General features: G+C 48.2%; 1 pseudogene across 1 annotated transcript; it reads left to right on the top strand.

Annotated features, from left to right (window-relative positions):
- The first annotated feature begins 12,173 nt into the window (after positions 1-12,173).
- LOC108296927 lies at positions 12,174-19,419 on the top strand (annotated as a pseudogene). Its single transcript, XR_001822034.1, has 2 exons — positions 12,174-12,219; positions 17,830-19,419. The product of XR_001822034.1 is annotated as an MARCKS-related protein-like (transcript).
- Positions 19,420-19,797: the final 378 nt, after the last annotated feature.

The raw sequence follows: 19,797 nt of genomic DNA, 5'->3' as shown, positions 1-19,797 counted from the left end.
GTTTTTTATGAGCACCAGGAATGACCATTACCTTTTACGACCACTGATTGTGTGTCTGCCATCCTTATTGTATAGAGTATGTAAATTAGTGATCTGTTTTTTCTCTTACACTGGCGTAAACCAGAGCCTGAAAAATGTATATAATCGAAGCCTTTGAGAAATAAAGTTGCTTTTGGAGCACTATCTCCTCAGTCCTCCTGACCCTGCCTGTCCTATCTCCTTTTCTTCCCGTGCACCCCCCACTCAAGTTAGAATCCTTTTGCTGGTTGAGAGCTCCCGCCAGATGTGGTAGCCCGTACGGGGAACCTGAGATCGGGGATTTCGGTTGACGCTTAAGTGAGTGGCGATCGCAGTAAGTAACAAAGTTTTAAAGAATATTGTAAATATAAAAATCAAGAATTTTCTTTTGTAAATACAAGAGGTTTGTGAGTGAAAATAATCAGGTGTAAAAATGGGGCAACTTGAATCGAAAGAACATAAGTTGTTTGTACATTTATTGCAATCTATGATTAAGGCTTAGGGCCATGATATAAAATTTAGTCAAGTACAGGAGTTTTTACAAATTGTTCCTAAGTTGTGTCCCTGGGTCCCTGAAGGTGGGATTTTAGATGAAGCAGCTTGGGGACTTATTGGAGAAAAAAATTAGTCATTTTTGTTCTCATAATAACAATCTACCTCAAACTGCCGTATTAACCTCTGTTTGGAGTAAGCTTCACGGATGTGTTTGTCCTCCCCCGCTACCTTCTGCTCCTCCTTATCCTTCCTCTCTTCCGCCTACTTACCAAGTGCAGGTAGGACTCGCACCAGGGGACTCAGATTTTCCCCCAGTTCCGCCTGAGCAAGAAGAGATTGCCAAAAAAGACGCTTATAGTCAGCACAATGAGTTTGATTCTAATCCTTATGATGTTCCACTTGAGGAAGTTGTAGTACAAACTCCTAAACCTCCAGAAACTATTCCTAACTGGCAACCTGATCCTATTGTGCTTACTCTGCCCCCTGATTTCTTAAAACAATTTCAGGATTTGCTTTCACTTTGCTCCCACGCCGTTTCTAGTCAACAGTGCTTTCCCATAGTACAGGGAAATGCCGCAGATATGGGGTGCTATCCTACTGGAGGCATGCCTATAACTTTACGGTTCACAGACCTCGCTCCTGTGTCTCCGTTAACTCATGCTTTACTGTCTAACAAAAGAGGGTTTTCTGATGTAGATAATATGTTTCCTTGCCTCTTTCCTGTGGTGGAAGTCCCAGATGTGCAAGGACAGATAATTCATAGATATCATCCTATTCCTCCTAAAACATTAAAGGAGTTAAAAGAAGCTGTTGCTCAGTATGGCCCTACTGCCCCTTATACAGTTTCCCTTTTAGAAAATTTGACAGGAGAGGCTTTACCGCCACATGATTGGAGCCGCCTTGCTAAAGCATGCCTTTCCGGCGGTGGTTACCTCCTCTGGAGATCTGATTATGAAGACCATGCTTATGATCAAGCACAAAGAAATCATGCCTACCAAATTCCAGTTTCTTTAGACATGCTTACTGGAAAAGGGCAGTATGAGGATCTTAATGTTCAGACTCAATTTCCAGAAGTGGCATATGGACAGATAAATACTTTAGCTCTGCAGGCCTGGAAACAATTACCATCAATAGGGGTTAAAACTGAGGAATTGGCAAAAATTAAACAGGGCCCTGATGAGCCATATCAGGATTTTGTATCTCGATTATTACAGGCTGTAGGCAGACTAGTACAGGATGGAGAAGCCAGTACCTTATTAGTTAAGCAATTGGCATATGAAAATGCTAATCCAGCCTGTCAAGCAGCTATATGGCCCTGGAAAAAGAAGGGTACACTTGCTGATTATATTCGTTTATGTGCCGATATAGGGCCTGCTTATCAACAAGGACTAGCCATGGCTGCTGCTCAAGCAGGAATGTCTGTTGCCGCTTATATAAAAAATAAATTTAATAACAAAGGAGGACAGGGGCCCAAGTGCTTTAGATGTGGAAACTCTGGCCATATAGCTCAGCAGTGTACCGAGCTGAGGAGAGTTGCCCGGAGGGAAAGAAATCCCAGCTGCAGGAACTAATAATAGATCTGGACAGCAGCCAGGAGAATGTCCTCGTTGTCATCAAGGAAATCATTGGGCTAACGAATGTCGCTCTAAAAGGGATGCACAAGGATATTATTTACAGCCAGCCAGAGGGGGCAGTCCCGACCCCCACAGAAATTCGGGGCACCTGTACTCCAGGAAACACCGAATCCAGGAATGGCAAATCCATTTCTCAGCTCTATAGGGCAACACCAGGCAGTGCAGGACTTGACCTCCGTCCCTCCTCCCGAGAAGTATTGACTCCAGAGATGGGTCCACATGCTATTTCAACAGGAATTTTTGGTCCATTACCACAAGGTCATTTTGGCCTCCTGTTAGACAGGAGTGGATGGACTATGAAAGGACTACAAGTCCTTCCTGGAGTCATAGATGCAGATTATACAGGGGAAATTAAAGTTATGGTCTGGGCACCCCATGGAATATTTACTTTAACACCTGAAAAGCCTATAGCATAGCTTCTTCTTGTACCTGTAAATACTCCTATAGGCAATTCCATTTCCATCGAGGCACGGGGACGCTCAGCTTTTGGATCCTCAGATCATGCTTATTGGGTGCAGTCTATTACTGTGTTTGGCCCTGAATTAACATTATGGATTAATGGCAAGCCCTTTAAAGGATTGCAAATAATCTATGTACAAGCTTCTGTAGCTTCCCCTTATGCTATTCTTTATAGAAACATATCTATAAGTGAAATAAGTGGACATTATTCTATAACTTGCCCTAATTGTGTTCTTACTAATTGTATTGACTCAACTGTCTTTCCAACTCCAGTTATTATGATTGTACATCAACCTCCTTATATTATGCTTCCTGTTAATATCTCTGGGCCTTGGTATGATGATAGAGGATTACAAGTTTTACAACAAGTTAGGGATTTGATGGTGAGTCCAAAAAGGTTTTTAGGATTGCTTATTGCCAGTATTATTGCAATTGTTACTGTTGTTGCTACTGCTGCCACCGCTGCTGTTGGCTTAGCTTATAATATACAAACTGCTGCATGTGTCAATCATTTAGCAAAAAATGTTTCTATGTCTCTAGGGACTCAGATGGATATAGATAAAAAACTAGAAGCAAAGATAAATGCTTTGGAAGAAACCGTTACTCTTCTTGGAGATAAAGTGTACAATATTCAAAATCGTCTTGCACTTCGGTCCATGCCAAATTTACTTTTGTGTTACCAGTAAGGAATATAATGCTTCCGAATGGCAATGGCCTTTAGTTAAGGCCCATTTGCAAGGGATATGGTCACATAATAGTTTGTCTCTAGATATAAGAAAATTACAGAAACAAATACATGCAATTGATGCTTCCAGAGAACAGCTCCCTGTAGATGCTACTATAGCCAAAGATATTGTGAATACATTGTCCTCCTGGCTGCAGTGGTCTAAAATACCATCTTATTCATCTCTAATTGGCTAGGAGTGTTAGTCCTCCTCCTGATTCTTCTTTTGCCTGTTATCCTTCGATTCCTGGTCTCCTCCCTCCGACAGTTGCAACATAAATTATTTGAGTTGCAGCTAAAAAATAAAAAAGGGGGACCTATGGGGAACCCAGCCATGTGAATACTTGCAAAGTGAGTTTCACAAGACGGGTGGTCGAGCCCAGACACAGGGACGCCTGAAAGAGGGAATTTGAGATAAAGTTGAGTCAGGAACAGAAAAAGGAGAATCCTGTTAAAACATAACCAGGTGATCGGAACCAGGAAACCCTGCAGTCACAAGGAACAATGTCTTGATGTAAATGTTTTTTGTGAGCACCAGGAATGACCATTACCTTTTACGACCACTGATTGTGTGTCTGCCATCCTTATTGTATAGGGTATGTAAATTAGTGATCTGTTTTTTCTCTCATACTGACGTAAACCAGAGCCTGAAAAAAGTATATAATCGAAGCCTTTGAGAAATAAAGTTGCTTTTGGAGCACTATCTCCTCAGTCCTCCTGACCCTGCCTGTCCTATCTCCTTTTCTTCCCGTGCACCCCCCACTCAGGTTAGAATCCTTTTGCTGGTCGAGAGCTCCCGCCAGTGGGTGCCTATAATCCCAGGTACTTGGGAGGCTGAGGCAGCTGAAGCAGGAGAATTGCTTGAACCTGGGAGTCGGAGGTTGCTGTGAGCCGAGATCATGCCATTGCACTCCAGCCTGGGCAACAAGAGCAAGACTTCCTCTCAAAAAAGAAATCCGGCTGTTGGTAGTGATTAATATAGAGAAGGTGCTTGAGGGGCACCAGGGCAGTGGAGGATGGGATTTTCTTCCTATTTCACATGGGCCTGATGCTTTAGAGCTCATGGACAGTGTCTGTTATTTCCTGAGATGCCATATCAGCCTGGAGGGATGGGCAGGGCAGGGGCCACCACCCACAGTTGACAGCTCAGGGACGTGAAATGAGGGATTTGAAGTGACCTGCCCAGAGTAACAGCACTCAGGATTGAAGGATCTGGGACAAGAATGCAGATGGTTTTCTGGGGACAGAGGTCCCTGAACACCTGAGACCTCTAAATCCTGGCCTGCACCCTGAACCAGGAGCTCTTTTCACTACCTTTCTCAATCCTCCTCCCCAAGATCTCTTCAGGAAGGTGGATGCCGGGAGGTGGCTAAGTCCAGAGAAGAGCTCCAGTCATTCAAACAGAAACCTCCAGCCCCTGACCTTGCTTTGCAGTGAGCACATGACCAGTGACCACCCCGAGGGACCAGGGGTCTGCTTGGCCCCCAAGCTGGCTCAGAACTCAGGACATTCTAAGCCTACTGCCACTTAACGGCTGTGCCAGGAATAAACTTTCCTTAAACTGACCAACTCTGCATGGGCAGCTCATGGAAGTTAACTGAAAATGTGCCATCGGGGCTGGTGCATCAGTGGTTTGATGAATTAAATCTGGGACCCATCCATCTTGCTGAAGGCTGACCTGAGCAGCTACCTGAGCAGGCTGCACCGAGGCCTGCCTGAGAGTGGGCAGCACCTCAATGAAGACCACTGAATGACTGGAAGCCACGCTGATGAGCAGGGCCCTCGAGGTTAATGAGATAAACCTCTAACGAGGTAAAGTGTGCCCCAGGCCATGAGCAGGTACGGTGAGGAAGAGGACTGTGAGCAGAAAGCGAGCTCCTCGCCTGCTCACAGGAGACAACCCAGACACAGCAAAAGCCAAGAGCACAAAACCATGCACAGCTGAGACAAATACTGGCTTTTTAGACCTTAAAGGCAAGCATTTTGGTATTATAGTGACAGAATTAGAACCTGGGGGGAAGTTGAAGGAGCTGATGGAAATTTGAAAGAGAGGTCGGGCGTGGTGGTTCATGCCTATAATCCCAGCACTTTGGGAGGCCGAGGCAGGAAGATCGCTTGAGGTGAGGAGTTCAAAACCAGCCTGGCCAACATAGTGAAACTCCATCTGTACTAAAAAACAAATAAACAAACAAAAAAATTAGCCAGGGATGGTGGTGGGTGCCTGTAATCCCAGCTACTCAGGAGGCTGAGGGCAGGAGAATCACTTGAACCCTGGAGGTGGAGGTTGCAGTGAGCCATAAGCCAAGATTGTGCCATTGCACTTCAGCCTGGGCAACAGAGGGAGACTCTAAAAAAAAAAAAAAAAAAAGGAGAGTTCTTATCCCAAACAGGTATAAAGATACATCAAAAAAGAAACAGACGGCAATGATGTGGGACCTGCCAATTTCATGTAAAGAGACACAGTAAAAGTCAAAATGCATAAGTCTGAGAAGTTTTACAAAGAAATATATTTTAAAATACAAAATTGTTACTTCTTATATTCTCATTGTGAACAAATTAATATATTAAGAAGAGCATACTTTTTAACCAAAATTTTAGTTTTATATTCATGTATGTTTAATATTATAGCTAATTTTAATATGATATTATAAACAAATCTATCCCAATCAGTTTATATTGGGATTAGAAATTATGAGGTTATATGGCTGAGCACAGTGGCTCACGCCTGTAATCCTAGCACTTTGGGAGGCTAAGGTGGGTGGATCACCTGAGGTCAGGAGTTCAAGACCAGCCTGGCCAAGATGGCAAAACTCTTACAAGAGGTTCATAATAAGAATTTCATAAGTCCCCTTTATAACCTCATATTTTTTCTATTTTATAACTATTTCTATTCATTTAGTTGTATTTATCCCTTAAAATTTTCTTTAAAACAATCCCCAAAACCTTTAAACTGGGCCAAATTCTGTTTCAAATCATGAAATGACTTGTTTTTGTTTTTAGAAATCTCTATTTAGTCTGCTCTAATATTTGGTTTCAGATTTGGATGTCTCGATTCAGAAGACTTTGGCCTGTGATCCCTTCTCATGGGCTGTCTCATACTGTACTTGGTATCAAGATTCTCCCAATCTGATGACGGCAGTGTTGTTGTATTTCTCCTGGATTTATTCTATGGAAAAGTGCAGAAAATTGGCATGGGAAACAGGAGGACATTTTTCTAAATAGAAAGAAATATTTAAGGCAAAAATCTTGATAGAAAAATCAAGAATACAAATTGAGTCATAAAACTCTAAAATGTGTACATCCGTAGATAATCTGGAAATAAAAATTAGGGGAATAAAAAAATTAGAAAGGCATTTTAAGTACAAGTGGCCCATCTGAAGAAACTTCAGTGAGAAGATGGAAATGAACATACCTTTAAGGCAGGAGAAAAGGCTGCCTCCCATCTTGACTAGTAGTCTCCCAGCTATGTACAGTGTGAAATGGCAGTTCACAGAGTGGCAGATGGAACAGAAGGCAAGGCCTACATCATGAGATGAGATCAGGTGCATTCAGGGTGGTGTGGCCATAGACTAGGTCTCCATCTTTTGATTTCTTTCTATTTCATTTGAATTAAGATATGCAAATCTCACCATGAACATTATAGATGAGCCACAGAATTTCTTGGTGGGCAAAGGTATGTGAGAGCCCATTACCAACTTGGAACTGGTTCCAGATGTGAGAGCCCATTACCAACCTGGAACTGGTTCCAGATGTTAGAGCCCATTACCAACTTGGAACTGGTTCCAGATGTGAGAGCCCATTACCAACTTGGAACTGGTTCCAGAACTGCACCCATAGATGACAGCTTCAGGGACAGACTGCATGGCAGAGAGCATTTTCCTCAGAAGAAATGCTGTCATCATCTGGATTATTCATCCATACAGGAGGGATTACCCCATATCCTTCTTGACTCTTGAGGTTTTCTGTAATAACAGAAAACATATTGCTGTGAACATCAGACCCTGTGGTGTCCTATGTGCACAGGTCTTTTCTTCACTTGGTGGCATTAGAAAACCAGATGCGAAACAGTGCTCAAGTCAAAGGAACACAAAAGAACAGAACAAGCCGACTCATGCTAAAGACGTGAGATTTTCTTGGAGGATGTTTCCTCTAAGTCCATGTTGGTTGGCAATTAAGTAATTCTGTTCCAAGGAGAAAATCAAGCTGCTAAGGAAAATGCTCACTGGCCCACAGTGTGTGGCTGATGCTGTCATTTTCCCCTGCTCCTCCCTGGCACCTGCTGACAGTCACTCTGTATCCTCCTAGTTCCAACAGAATATACCCTGGTGGAAGAGTTCATCTGTGACATCTCAGATGAGAATGACCCACAACAACAGTCAGAGGTCAGGCCACCTGGTTTGGTCAGAGAAAAGGTCTCTTTATCTTTCTGAATTTAAGTAAGATATGGGAATCTAACCACAGTATCACAGGTGACTCATACAGGGGTTTTGCAGGGGAAATTCTTAGTCTGTTCCCCACTGAGGCCACACCCACGTCAAGCAGTGCCCCTGAATCATTGATGAGCACCACTGCCAAGGTGCTGATGGTCACTCTTTGTCCTCCTAGTTCCCATGGAGGATCCAGTAAAGGAACTTCACAATGACAAGGAAAAGAAGGCTCTATGTCAGAGCCTCTGAAGGCCAGACCCCCTGCATTTGTCTGAGGAATACAGTTGCTTTCCAAGCTTCATCTTTCTGAGTGAGCCTAAGATATGAGACTCTGGCTGTATGTATTATAGACAACTCATACGGTACCCTTAGATGGGGGAATTCTGAGTGACAGTCTGTTCCCCACTGAGGCTCGATTTCAGACAGCAGGAAAAAATCATGCTGCCACTTCCCTGGAATCCACTTGTGCTGCTGCCGTGTGTATCAGTCATTCTAGAATATTTTATACTTGGTAAAAGACTGGAAACTCCTGAAGAACCCTCACCTTGCTTCTTAGATTTTTCCTTCATTTTCTTTGACTTAATTTCCTCAAGAGTTTTTATTCCAAAATTCAAAACATTCACCTTGCTTTAAATTGACTGCAGGTTTCCAGGCAGAAGTCACTTGTAATCCATTGTGAACTTCAGGAGTCGGTTGCAGGGTAGGTGTTTTGGTTTCATCACCTTCCTCAGAAAACTGATCATCATCATCTTCATCATCATCTGCAGCATTAATTACAACTGGTGGATGCGTGGGGCTAGGAACATTTTCCAAACTTTCTACTTTGATAACACTCCGCAGCTGAGGGGAAGGATTGGACTGGATAGACAATTTGTTCTGCTGAACTGAAAGTTGGTTAGCCTCCACTTCCTCTTCTGGTGACTCAGGAACAGTGGGCAACACAGTTTTGCTTGGAGGTAGGAAAAGGCCATCAATATATCGTCCTTGATTGTGATTAAAAGCGAAGTTTAATTTTTGACATCCTGTTGGCTGATTTTCCCAATAACAAGGAATTGCACTGCGTTTTTTATCAATCTCCATGTGGCGAAACTTGCACACCTGTCGAAAACAGAGCCCTTCTTGCCATAATGTGCAAACAGTTTCATTTCCTAATGCAGCTTCACAGTGACGGAATGGGCAGCTGTCACCTTTGGTACATGTAGAATAGAAAAAAAATAGCAGTCTTTTCCTTGATTAGGCATGCTGGGTAGAGTCTTAGATTAGAAGTGGCTTTTGGTAACAAACCACTGCTTCCTCAAAGCAAAGACCAGGCTCCAAGTCCTCGTGAAATGGGTTTAATTTTCCAAATGACAACTCAATCACAGAAATTGTCTTTTAACTGTAATCATTAGCTGGTTGCTCTCAACAGGAACGTCTGTGTCTTCATTGAGTTCCAATCTATTATGCACTTAATACTAGTCAATTTTCCATGAATTTTTTGGGCAGGGAATATCCCCAAATCAGAGAACAGAAACTTTACCGAACTGGTGACACTATCCCCGACTCCTGCTTGCTGCCACGTCTTTCTTCTTGCTTGGCCACTGCCGTCTGTTGTCCCCCGGTGATCTTAATTCTTTTACTAATGCCTCTCAGGTTGGAAGTGTGAACCTGCGGTGACATTGTGAAATGAATGACACTAGGCAAGATGCTATAAGTCCTCTGTCACCCCCGCATAAGGGCTGTTGGAGGGCACCTGGGCTGTGCAGCAGCGTCAGTGCTGGGAAAGCGCCCACTGTTTAGCCAGCTAGGGAAGGAGACTTCCAAGATGACTGAGACGTCTCCCTCCCCATAGAGCTAGGAGAAAACTCTGCTTCTCCAAGTTCTTGCGGTAGGCCTGACGCTGTCAGGGAGGCCCACAGACATCTGGGGTTTAATTGTCTCTATGTGATGCTGTGCTTCAGTGGTCACGTTCCATGTCCATTCTCATGTTCTGCTTCTGCACCTCGTTCCTTCTGTCTTAGAAAAGATAATCGGTAATAGTAATATAAATCTTGATGTTTTAGTTCTTTCTTGATAAGTATGGGAAAAGTGCTGATGCATTATACTCCTTACCTCACTTCAGGTACCAGGAATTCCTGAGCCCCCACCTGTATGCCACGCCCTATTTTACCCTGCCCCACCAAGGCCACGCCCTTCCTATGCCCTACCTTCCCTGACCCCAGATTTGCAACTCAATAAAAGTGAGAGCATCCAGGCATTCCGGGCTACTGCTGGTCTCCAGATTTGGGTAGCAGTGGACCCCTGGGCCCAAACTCTCTTTTCTCTATCTCTGTGCCTTGTGTCTTTTAATCCTACAATTTCTCATCTCCGCACCAGCAGGGAGGGTCTCACAGGACCCTGTAGGGCTGGACCCTACAGCCCATGGGGCACTGACCCTCTCTAGCCTAATGTTAGAGATTCCAGCAGGGAAAATGGGCTCCAGCCTAACACCCAAGTTGTGTTTTGAGATCATATTGGGCACTGTCTCATGGGTGTGTGTGTTACTAAGCTGGAGCATTTCTTTCTTTTCTTTTTTTTTTTTTTTTTTTTTTTTTGTCTCACTCTGTTGCCCAGCCTGGAGTACGGTAGCGAGATCTTGGCTCACTGCAACCTCTGCCTCCCAGGTTCAGTCAATTCTCTCACCTCAGCCTTCTGAGTAACTGGGATTACAGGCACCCACCAGTATGCCCAGCTAATTTTTGTATTTTCAGTAGAGATGGAGTTTCATATGTTAGCCAGGCTGGTTTCAAACTCCTGACCTCAGGTGATCTTCCTGGCTTGGCCTCCCAAAGTGCTGAGATTACAAGCTGAGTCACCACACCTGGCCAAGCTGGGGCATTTCTCAGGCTTGTGGGAACCATAATTTTTGTTTTGGTTTAGTTTGCGTGTGTGTGTATGTGACAGGGTCTTACTCTGTTACCTAGATGGAATGCAGTAGCACAATCATGGCTCATTGCAGCCTCAGCCTGACAGGCTAAAGCAATCCTGCCACCTCAGTCTCCTGAGAATCTGGGACTACAGGAGCACTGCACCACACCTGGCTAATTTTTGTAATTTTTTTTTTTTTTTTTTTTGAGACGGGGTTTCGCTCTTGTTGCCCAGGCTGGAGTGCAATGGCGCGATCTCGGCTCACCACAACCTCCGCCTCCTGGGTTCAGGCAATTCTCCTGCCTCAGCCTACTGAGTAGCTGGGATTATAGGCATGTGCCACCATGCCCAGCTGATTTTTTTTTTTTGTATTTTTAGTAGAGACGGGGTTTCACTATGTTGACCAGGATGGTCTCGATCTCTTGACCTCGTGATCCACCCGCCTCGGCCTCCCAAAGTGCTGGGATTACAGGCGTGAGCCACTGTGCCCGGCAATTTTTGTAATTTTTATAGAGATGTAGTTTTGTCATGTTGTCCAGGTTGGTCTTAAACTCCTGGGCCCAAGTGATTTCTTCTGCCTCAACCTCCCAAATTGCTGGGATTACAAACATGAACCACTCTATTGGGCCCAATCATATCTCTACATACAATAGGACATGTCCCTGATTTTTCTCTGCTTTTGAACAGGAGCTGAAAAATGACCCCTCACCACTGCAGCCAAAAGCTCCGGGAGAGAGACCAAGGCTGGGAGAAAAGGCAGGACCCCAGGGGCTGCCAAGTATCCTCAAGCCTGGGTCAGGAGAGGGCTCATCCTCCAAGGTCCCTTGGGGGAAGTGGAGCCTGCCTCTGGGGCACAGCGTCCTTCATCCCCAAGCCACAGCCTGGCTGCCACTTCAATGCGAGAGTCAGGTGGGCTCTGGGAGACCTGGAGCTTTCTTACCCCTCCCAGCCCCCAGGGGTGCGGTGCCTACGTCATGGCCCTCAGGCCCCCGCAGGGAGAGATGGCCCCACTGCCCTGGTCCCCTGTGGCTGGGACCAGGACACACTCCCTATGTGGCAGCCACCGCGCAGTTCCCCACACATTGCCACACACATGTGTGGAAGAAATCATGACACAGGGTCTTGACTGGGGCTCTCCTTGCCATGCGACAGTTCCTGAGGTCTCCTCTCCCTGCCATGCTACAGTCTCCCTGCGGTGGTCTCCCCACTGCATCCCCAGCCCTAGTGCAGCCCAGTGCTTGGGACAACCATGCTGGGAACTCCCAGCTGTGCTGGGTTCTGGGCACCAACCCAGTTGCTGGCTGGCACCTGCTCCTGCCAAACATGTGCCCTGCACGTCGCCCATAGCCAGTGCACTCCCAGCCAAGGCCAAGTGTCCAGTGATCACAGCCCACTGCCCAGAGCAAGCAGAAAGGCGCTTCTCAAAGCCTGGGCTCCCCCGCTTTGCACTCTGGGCCACATTTGCGCTGGCAGGTGCAGGAACGTGCATCCAGCAAGACTTACCTTAACTGAGCAGCCGTGGCAGCACCGATGTCGCCTTTGCCATCCCCAGTGCGCACGGGGGCCGAAGCTCGAGGTATGGTGGCTCTGGCCGGGGGGTTTCCGCGGTGGAGTGTCTGCCCCATGCCTGCCCAGGTGTGGCCAACGCAGGAGTGGCACCTCTGGGCAGGAACTGCAGAGCACTCAGCAGCTGCACGTCCTGCTCTGATCACTGTTGGGCCAGGCAGGTGTGGGTTCTGGAGGAGCGGGAAGGGGCAGCGCCAGGCGGTGGGTGGGAGTGGGGGATGGTTGGGCTTAGCTAGGAGCAGGGCCACAGGTAGGAGTAGGGCGAGGCGGGACAGGGTTAAGAGTGTGGTGAGGTAGCAGCCAGGTAGGTGGGAGCCAGGCAGGTGCTGGAAAGGCCACCAGTAGCCTGGGTCTGCACACCTCTGCAAGCACAGCAGTTCCTTTCACCAGATGCGCCCTTTCCACCGAGTCCCTGGGTTGCGCCTTTTCCAGCCCAGGTTTTCACAGCTTCCCTCCCTGGGGCTAGCTCAGGCGTCCGGCCTTTCCTTATCAGGCCCAGGCCATGTGTTCATAGCCGTCTTAATCAGAGAAAGCCCATGTCTGGTAGAAGGCCTCTCTGGCCCCATCCCCCAGCCACATGGAAGGAGCTTAACTTCCTTATGTGACTCGGCACAATGCCCCCTGACTGAAGGAACTCCAGCCCCTTCCGCCTAGCAACCACCTAATCAATCATCACCCGCCACCTCTGCTCTCCCACCGCCCCAGGCCCTCTGCCCCTATAAAACCGACCAAACAAGGAAAGCGCGCGCGATTCATCCCTATCCGCCTGAGTCGCCCGGAGATCCCAATAAAGTCGGTACCGGCCACCGCGCGTCCTGCCTCGTGTCTACTGGGTGCCTGCCTCCGTGGGTTGGGGTCCCACAACCAGGGGTCGCACAGCCCAGGTGTTCACAAACATCCTCATCAGGTCCAGCCGAAGTCATCCTCAGTTGGATCCAGCTCAGGAGTTAATAGTCATCCTCAGTGGGATTAGCCCAGTTGTTCACAGCGGTCTTCATTGGGATGAGTCCAGGTGTCTATCAAGAGCCATCCCTATTGGGCCCAGACAGGTGTTCATAGCCATCCTCATGGGGGCAGCCCAAACTTTCACAGCAGCCCTCATTGGCCCCCAGCCAGGTGTTCACTGCTGTCTTTATTTGGCCCAGCCTAGACGTTCATAGCTGTGCTCATGGAGGCAAACCAAGGTGTTTACAGCTGTCTCCATGGCAATCAGCCCCGGTGCCACAGCTGCTCTTATTGGCTTAGCCCAAGTGTTCTCAGCTGTTCTCACTGGACCCAGGCCAGGTATTCACAGCTGTCTTCACTGGCCCAGCCTAGGTTTTCATAGCTGCCCTCACTGGGCCCAGCTCAGGTGTTCACAGCTGCCCTCACTGGGCCCAGCTCAGGTGTTCACAGCTGTTTACTTTGGGCCAAGCCCAAATAATCCAAGCTGTCCTCATAGGGTGCAGCCAAGGTGTTCAGAGCTGCCCTCACTGGTAGCTAGCCCAGGTGTCACTATTTGTCCTCACTGGGCCCAGACCAGTGTTCATAGGCATCCTCATTGGGCCAACACAGGTGTTCAATGCTGACCTCACTGGGCCCTGCCTAGCTCTTCATAGCTGTCCTCATTGGGCCCAGGCCAGGTGTTCACAACCGTCCTCATCAAGGTCAGCCCATAGGTTCACAGCCTTTCTCATTTGCATGAGCTCAGATTTTTATAGCAATCCATAGCAAGGCAAGTTCAGGAGTTCACGCGTCCCCTTAATGACATCAAGCCCAGGGTTTAGAGCCATTTTCATTGGCCCCAGGCACCTGTTCAGAGCTGTCTTCCTTGTGCCCAGCCCAGACGTTCACAGCTGTCTTCATCCAGGCCTGCACAGGTGTTCACAGTGGTCCTCATCTAAGCCAGACAAGGTGTTCTCTGTCATCCACATGACAGCCAGCACAGATGTCCACAGCATCCTCATTGAGGCCAGCCAATGGGGGCCAGCCCATGTGTCCACAGCTGTCCTCAGGGGGCCTAGCTCAGGTGTTCATAGCTTTCCTCACTGGACTTAATCCAGGTGTTCCCAGCAGTTTCCATGGTCTCAGGCCAGGTGTTCGCAGGTGTTCTCAATGGGGACAACCCAGGTGTTCACAGGTGTCTTAATTAGGCCCAGTGCAGATGCTCACAGCTGTCCTCATTGGGCTCAGCCAAAATAAACAGAACTGTCCTCCTGAGCCCAGCCCAGGTGTTTATATCTGTCCACACTGGGGTCAGCCCAGGTGTTCATAGCCATATGCTTTAGGCCCAGCACAGTTATTCCAAGCTGTCGTCGTAGGGCCCAGCCCAGATGTTCATAGCCATCCTCATTTGTCCCAGCACAGGTGTTCACAGCTATCCCCATTTGCAACAGGCCAAATGTTCACATCCGATCTCACTGGGCCCAGCCCAGGTGTGCGATGCTGTCCTTACTAGGAACAACCCATGCTTTCACAGCAGTCCTTACTGGTGCTGCCATTTGGCTGAACCATGGTGTATATAGCCATTCCAATTAAGCACAGCTCAGGTATCCATAGCTATCCTCATTGGAGCCAGCTTAGGTGTTCCTGGCCATCCTCATTTATCTCAGTACAGGGGTTCACAGCTGTCCTCCTTGGCTGAGCCCAGGTATTCATTGCAATCATTACTTGAGCAAGACCAGGTATTCATGGCTGTTCTAACTGGGGGGGGGGGGGGGGTGGAATCCCAGGAGTTAATAGTGCTCCTCATCTCGGCCAGCCCAGGCATTCACAGCCATCCTCATCATGATCAGTTTAAGTGTTTAAAGCTGTCCTCCTGTGACCAGCCTGGTCATTCACTGCTGCTTTTACTGGTTCCAGCCTAGGTTTTTACAGCTTTCCTCATTGGGCCCAGGCCATGTGTTCAAAGCCGTCTTAATCAGAGAAAGCCCACGTGTTCACAGACATCCTTTTCGGGTCCAGCCAAAGTCGGCCTCACTTGAGCCCAGCCCAGGTATTAATAGTTGTCCTCAGTGGGATTAGCCCAGTTGCTCACAGCATCTTTTTCAGGTGAGTTTAGGTGTTGAGAGCCATTCATATTGGGCCCAGCCAGGTGTTCATAGCCATCCTCATGAGGGCAGGCCAAACTTTCCCAGTGGCCCTCATCGACTCCAGGCCAGGTGTTCACTGCTGTCTTCATTGGGCCCAGCCCAGACATTCATAGCTGTGCTCATCATGGAGAGCAACCAAGGTGTTTACAGCTGTCTTCATGGCAATCAGCCCTGGTGCCACAGCTGCTCTTATTAGTGTAGCCCAAGTGTTCTCAGCTGTCCTCACTGGGCCCAGTCTAGGTTTTCATAGCCACCTTCACTGGACCCAGGTTAGGTGTTCACAGCTGCCCACATTGTGTCCAGCCCAGGTATTCAAAGCTTTCCTCATGGGGTTCAGCCAAGGTGATCACAGCTGCCAGCTAGCTCGGGTGTGAATACTTGTCCTCATCAGCCAAGACCAGTGTTCACAGCCATCCTCATCAGGCCAACTCAGGTGTTATAAGCTGTTCGCTCTGGGCCCAGGCCAGGTGTTCACAGCCATCCTCATTGGGGAAAACCCAGTTGTTAATTGTTTTGTTTTGTTTTGTTTTTTTACTGGGCACAACCCAGTGTTCACAGCAGTTTGCATCTGACCCAACTCAGGTGTCTTCATAGCTGTCTTCATTGGAACCAGCACAGCTGTTAACAGCTTTCCTCATCTTGGCATCCCCAGTGTTCATGGCCGTCTTCTTTGTTTCTAGCCAAGTTGTTCACAGCTGTCCTCACTGGGCACAGCCCACGTGGTCACAGCCATCCTCCTGAGGGCCAGCCAGTGTGCTCACACTCATGCCAATTGGGCCAGCCAAGATATAGCCACACTCATCCAAGCCAGTCCCCGTGTTCATAGCTACCCTGATTCAGCCCAGCTCAGGTGTTCACAACTGTCAACATTGGGTCCAGCCCAATTGTTCATAGCCATCCTCATTTGGATGATCTAAGGTGTTCATAACAATCAATAAGGCAGCAAGCCCAGGTGTTCAGGCTGCTTCTTAATGGGGGGCCTGCCCAGGGCTGAAGAGTCATTTTCCTTGAGCTAAGCCCACCTGTGCATAGCTGTCTTCATTGTGCATAGCCCAGGTGTTCACAGCTGTCCTCATCAAGTCCTGCACAGTTATTCACAGTGGCTCTCTTCTAAGTCAGCCAACAGATAATAGAGTGTTCTCTGTCACTCACATTAGAGCCAGCCCCAATATTCATAGCAGTCTTCATGGAGGTGAGCCAATTTGTTTACATCCATGCTAATTGGGGCCAGCCAATGTGGACTGAAAAGCTTTCTCAAAGCTTTGCAGTGCTCTAATTGAAATGTTAATCTCACCCAGAGCCACCCCCATACACACCCAGAGTAACGTTTGGCCAAATGTCTGCCCTCTGTGGGCCAAATGGACGTGTGAAATTAACCTCAATGGTTTACCTCAATGGTTAATTGAGGTTAACCATTGAGGTTAATTTCTGGAACCAAGGTTCTGAGGTTCCAGGTCCAGGAGGCTGGCATCCTCCAGCTTCCACTGATGTGTCCTGGGGGTTATCTGCCTGGCTGCCTTGAGCTGTGACCTTGGTCTTTTCCAGACTTTGGACTTGAACCTAAGCACACACTCTATGGGTCTTGAGCCCCCAGCCTTGGTCTGGGATGAACTCCATCAGCTCTCCTGGAGCTCCAGCTGGCCAGCCGCAGATCTGGAGACTTCTCCATCTCCAGGGGAGGTCATGATCTAATACCTTACTGAGCATCCTTAGTAGAATAAAATCAGTATTGGGGGATAGGGGGTCAACGTCAAACAACCACCACATTTACTGCCAAGCCTGTAGGTCTTAAAAAATTTGTTTCCTAATTTGCATAGAGTAAAACATACTCTTTTAGCACATAGTTCTCTGGGTTTTGATAAATGCATAAAGTCATGTAGCTACCACTGTCATCAGAATTTGAAACACTTTCATCTCACCCCAAGAAACTCCTTTTGCAGCCTTTTTGTAGCCAAACTATCCTCCTTCCCTGAACCCCCAGCCCCGCACCAGGAACCCATGAACCACCGATCTGTTCTTCCTATAGCTTGGCCTTTTCCAGGTTGTAGCGTACATGGAATTATACAGAAGGTCACTTTTGAGTCTGGCTTCTTCCATTGATGTAACACATTTGAGATCTGTCCATATTGTTGAGTGTATCAATGAGTTTGTTTGTATCATTGCTGAGAAGCATTCTGTTGCAGGGATGTACCAAAGTCTGTTTATCCAGTCCTCAGTTGGAAGACAACTGGGTTGTTTCTGGTTTTGGATAATTATAAATAAAGGCACTATATACAGGCACATGCAGGTTTTACACGAACAGGTGTTTCATTTCTTTTGGGTTCCAATACCCCAGGCGAGTGATCACTAGGTTGTATGGAAAGAGTGTGTATAAGTAAGCATAGCATTTTGTATCCCCCCGGCAATGAATGAGAGTTTACAGATCAGTGGTTCAGGCATTCCTGGTGTGCAGCTAGGGTTTAAGGCCTGGTAGATAGTTTGACTACAAAAAAAGGCAGCACAAAGGAATTTTTGGGGTGCTATGAAACTGTGTCAAATCCTGCTGACAGTGGTGGCTACAGAGAGAAGTGTCAGTGAAAATGAAAGTGCTTTGAGCATTCTGGCGCGCCGAGCGGTAGCGGGCGCAGCTAGCGGTTGGCAGCGGAGCGGAGGTGCAGCTTGGCTTCCCCCGGCACCCCTCCCCCTCGGGCGCCACCCCACCCCTCCGCGGGCCGGGCCGACCCCGCGGTACTATCCCCTGCGGCGCGAGCCCGCAGCGGCTCCGGGCGCCCCCCAGCAGACCCCCATTGTGGGTAGCCAGAGCTCCAAGGCTTCCCGGGGCGACGTGACCGCCGACGAGGCAGCAGGCGCTTCCACCGCGAAGGCCAACGCCCAGGAGAATGGCCACGTGAAAAGCAATGGAGACTTATCCCCTAAGGGTGAAGGGGAGTCGCCCCCCGTGAACGGAACAGATGAGGCAGCTGGGGCCACTGGCGATGCCATCGAGCCAGCACCCCCTAGCCAGTGTGCTGAGGCCAAGGGAGAGGTCCCCCCAGGGAGACCCTCAAGAAGAAGAAATTCTCTTTCAAGAAGCCTTTCAAATTGAGCGGCCTGTCCTTCAAGAGAAATCGGAAGGAGGGTGGGGTGATTCTTCTGCCTCCTCACCCACAGAGGAAGAGCAGGAGCAGGGGGCGATCGGTGCCTGCAGCGACGGGGTCGAGGTCACTGCCCAGGAAGGGAAGGCTGCTGCCACCCCAGAGAGCCAGGAGGCCCAGGCCAAGGGGGCAGAGGCTAGTGCAGCCCCAGAAGAGGCAGGGCCCCAGGCTAGAGTCATCCACTCCCTCCGGGCTGGACAGTGGCCCTACAGCAGCCAGCGCTGAGCAGAATGAGTAGCTAGGTGGGGGCAGGTGGTTGATCTCTAAGCTGCAAAAACTGTGCTGTCCTTGTGAGGTCACTGCCTGGACCTGGTGCCCTGGCTGCCTTCCTGTGCCCAGAAACGAAGGGGCTATTGCCTCCTCCCAGCCACATTCCCTTTCCTCCTCTCCCTCCTGTGGATTCTCCCATCAGCCATCTGGTTCTCCTCTTAAGGCCAGTTGAAGATGGTCCCTTACAGCTTCCCAAGTTAGGTTAGTGATGTGAAATGCTCCTGTCCCTGGCCCTACCTCCTTCCCTGTCCCTGCCCCTGCATATGGTAATTGTTGGCTTTCTTCCAATTCTTTTCCAAGTAGGTTTTGTTTACCCTACTCCCCAAATCCCTGAGCCAGAAGTGGGGTGCTTATACTCCCAAACCTTCAGTGTCCAGCCTTCCCCTGTTGTTTTTAGTCTCTTGTGCTGTGCCTAGTGGCATCTGGGCTGGGGAGGACACTGCCTCATCTAGGTTTTTATAAATGTCTTACTCAAGTTCAAACCTCCAGCTTGTGAATCAACTGTGTCTCTTTTTTGACTTGGTAGGCAAGTATTAGGCTTTGGGGTGGGGGGAGGTCTGTAATGTGAAACAACTTCTTGTCTTTTTTTCTCCCATTGTTGTAAATAACTTTTAATGGCCAAGCCCCAGATTTGCACTTTTTTTTTTTTCTAACTGCTAAAACCACTCTCTTCTACCTGGTTTTACTGTAACATTTGGAAAAGGAATAAATGTCATCCCTTTAAAAAAAAAAAAAGAAAGTGCTTTGTTTTTTTTTTTTTTTTTTTTTTTGAGACGGAGTTTCGCTCTTGTTACCCAGGCTGGAGTGCAATGGCGCGATCTCGGCTCACCGCAACCTCTGCCTCCTGGGTTCAGGCAATTCTCCTGCCTCAGCCTCCTGAGTCGCTGGGATTACAGGCACGCGCCACCATGCCCAGCTAATTTTTTGTAGTTTTAGTAGAGACGGGGTTTCACCTTGTTGACCAGGATGGTCTCGATCTCTTGACCTCGTGATCCACCCGCCTCGGCCTCCCAAAGTGCTGGGATTACAGGTGTGAGCCACCGCGCCCGGCCTCAAGAAAGTGCTTTGTGAAGAGTGAGGGTGCCTCACAAGGTGCCCAGGCAGGAGGATTCA

This window comes from Cebus imitator, unplaced genomic scaffold (genome assembly GCF_001604975.1).
Source record: "Cebus imitator isolate Cc_AM_T3 unplaced genomic scaffold, Cebus_imitator-1.0 Scaffold754, whole genome shotgun sequence".
In the NCBI taxonomy this organism is placed as follows: domain Eukaryota; kingdom Metazoa; phylum Chordata; class Mammalia; order Primates; family Cebidae; genus Cebus; species Cebus imitator.
Note: the sequence above shows the minus strand (reverse complement) of the source record. Positions and strands in the feature narration are given on the sequence as shown.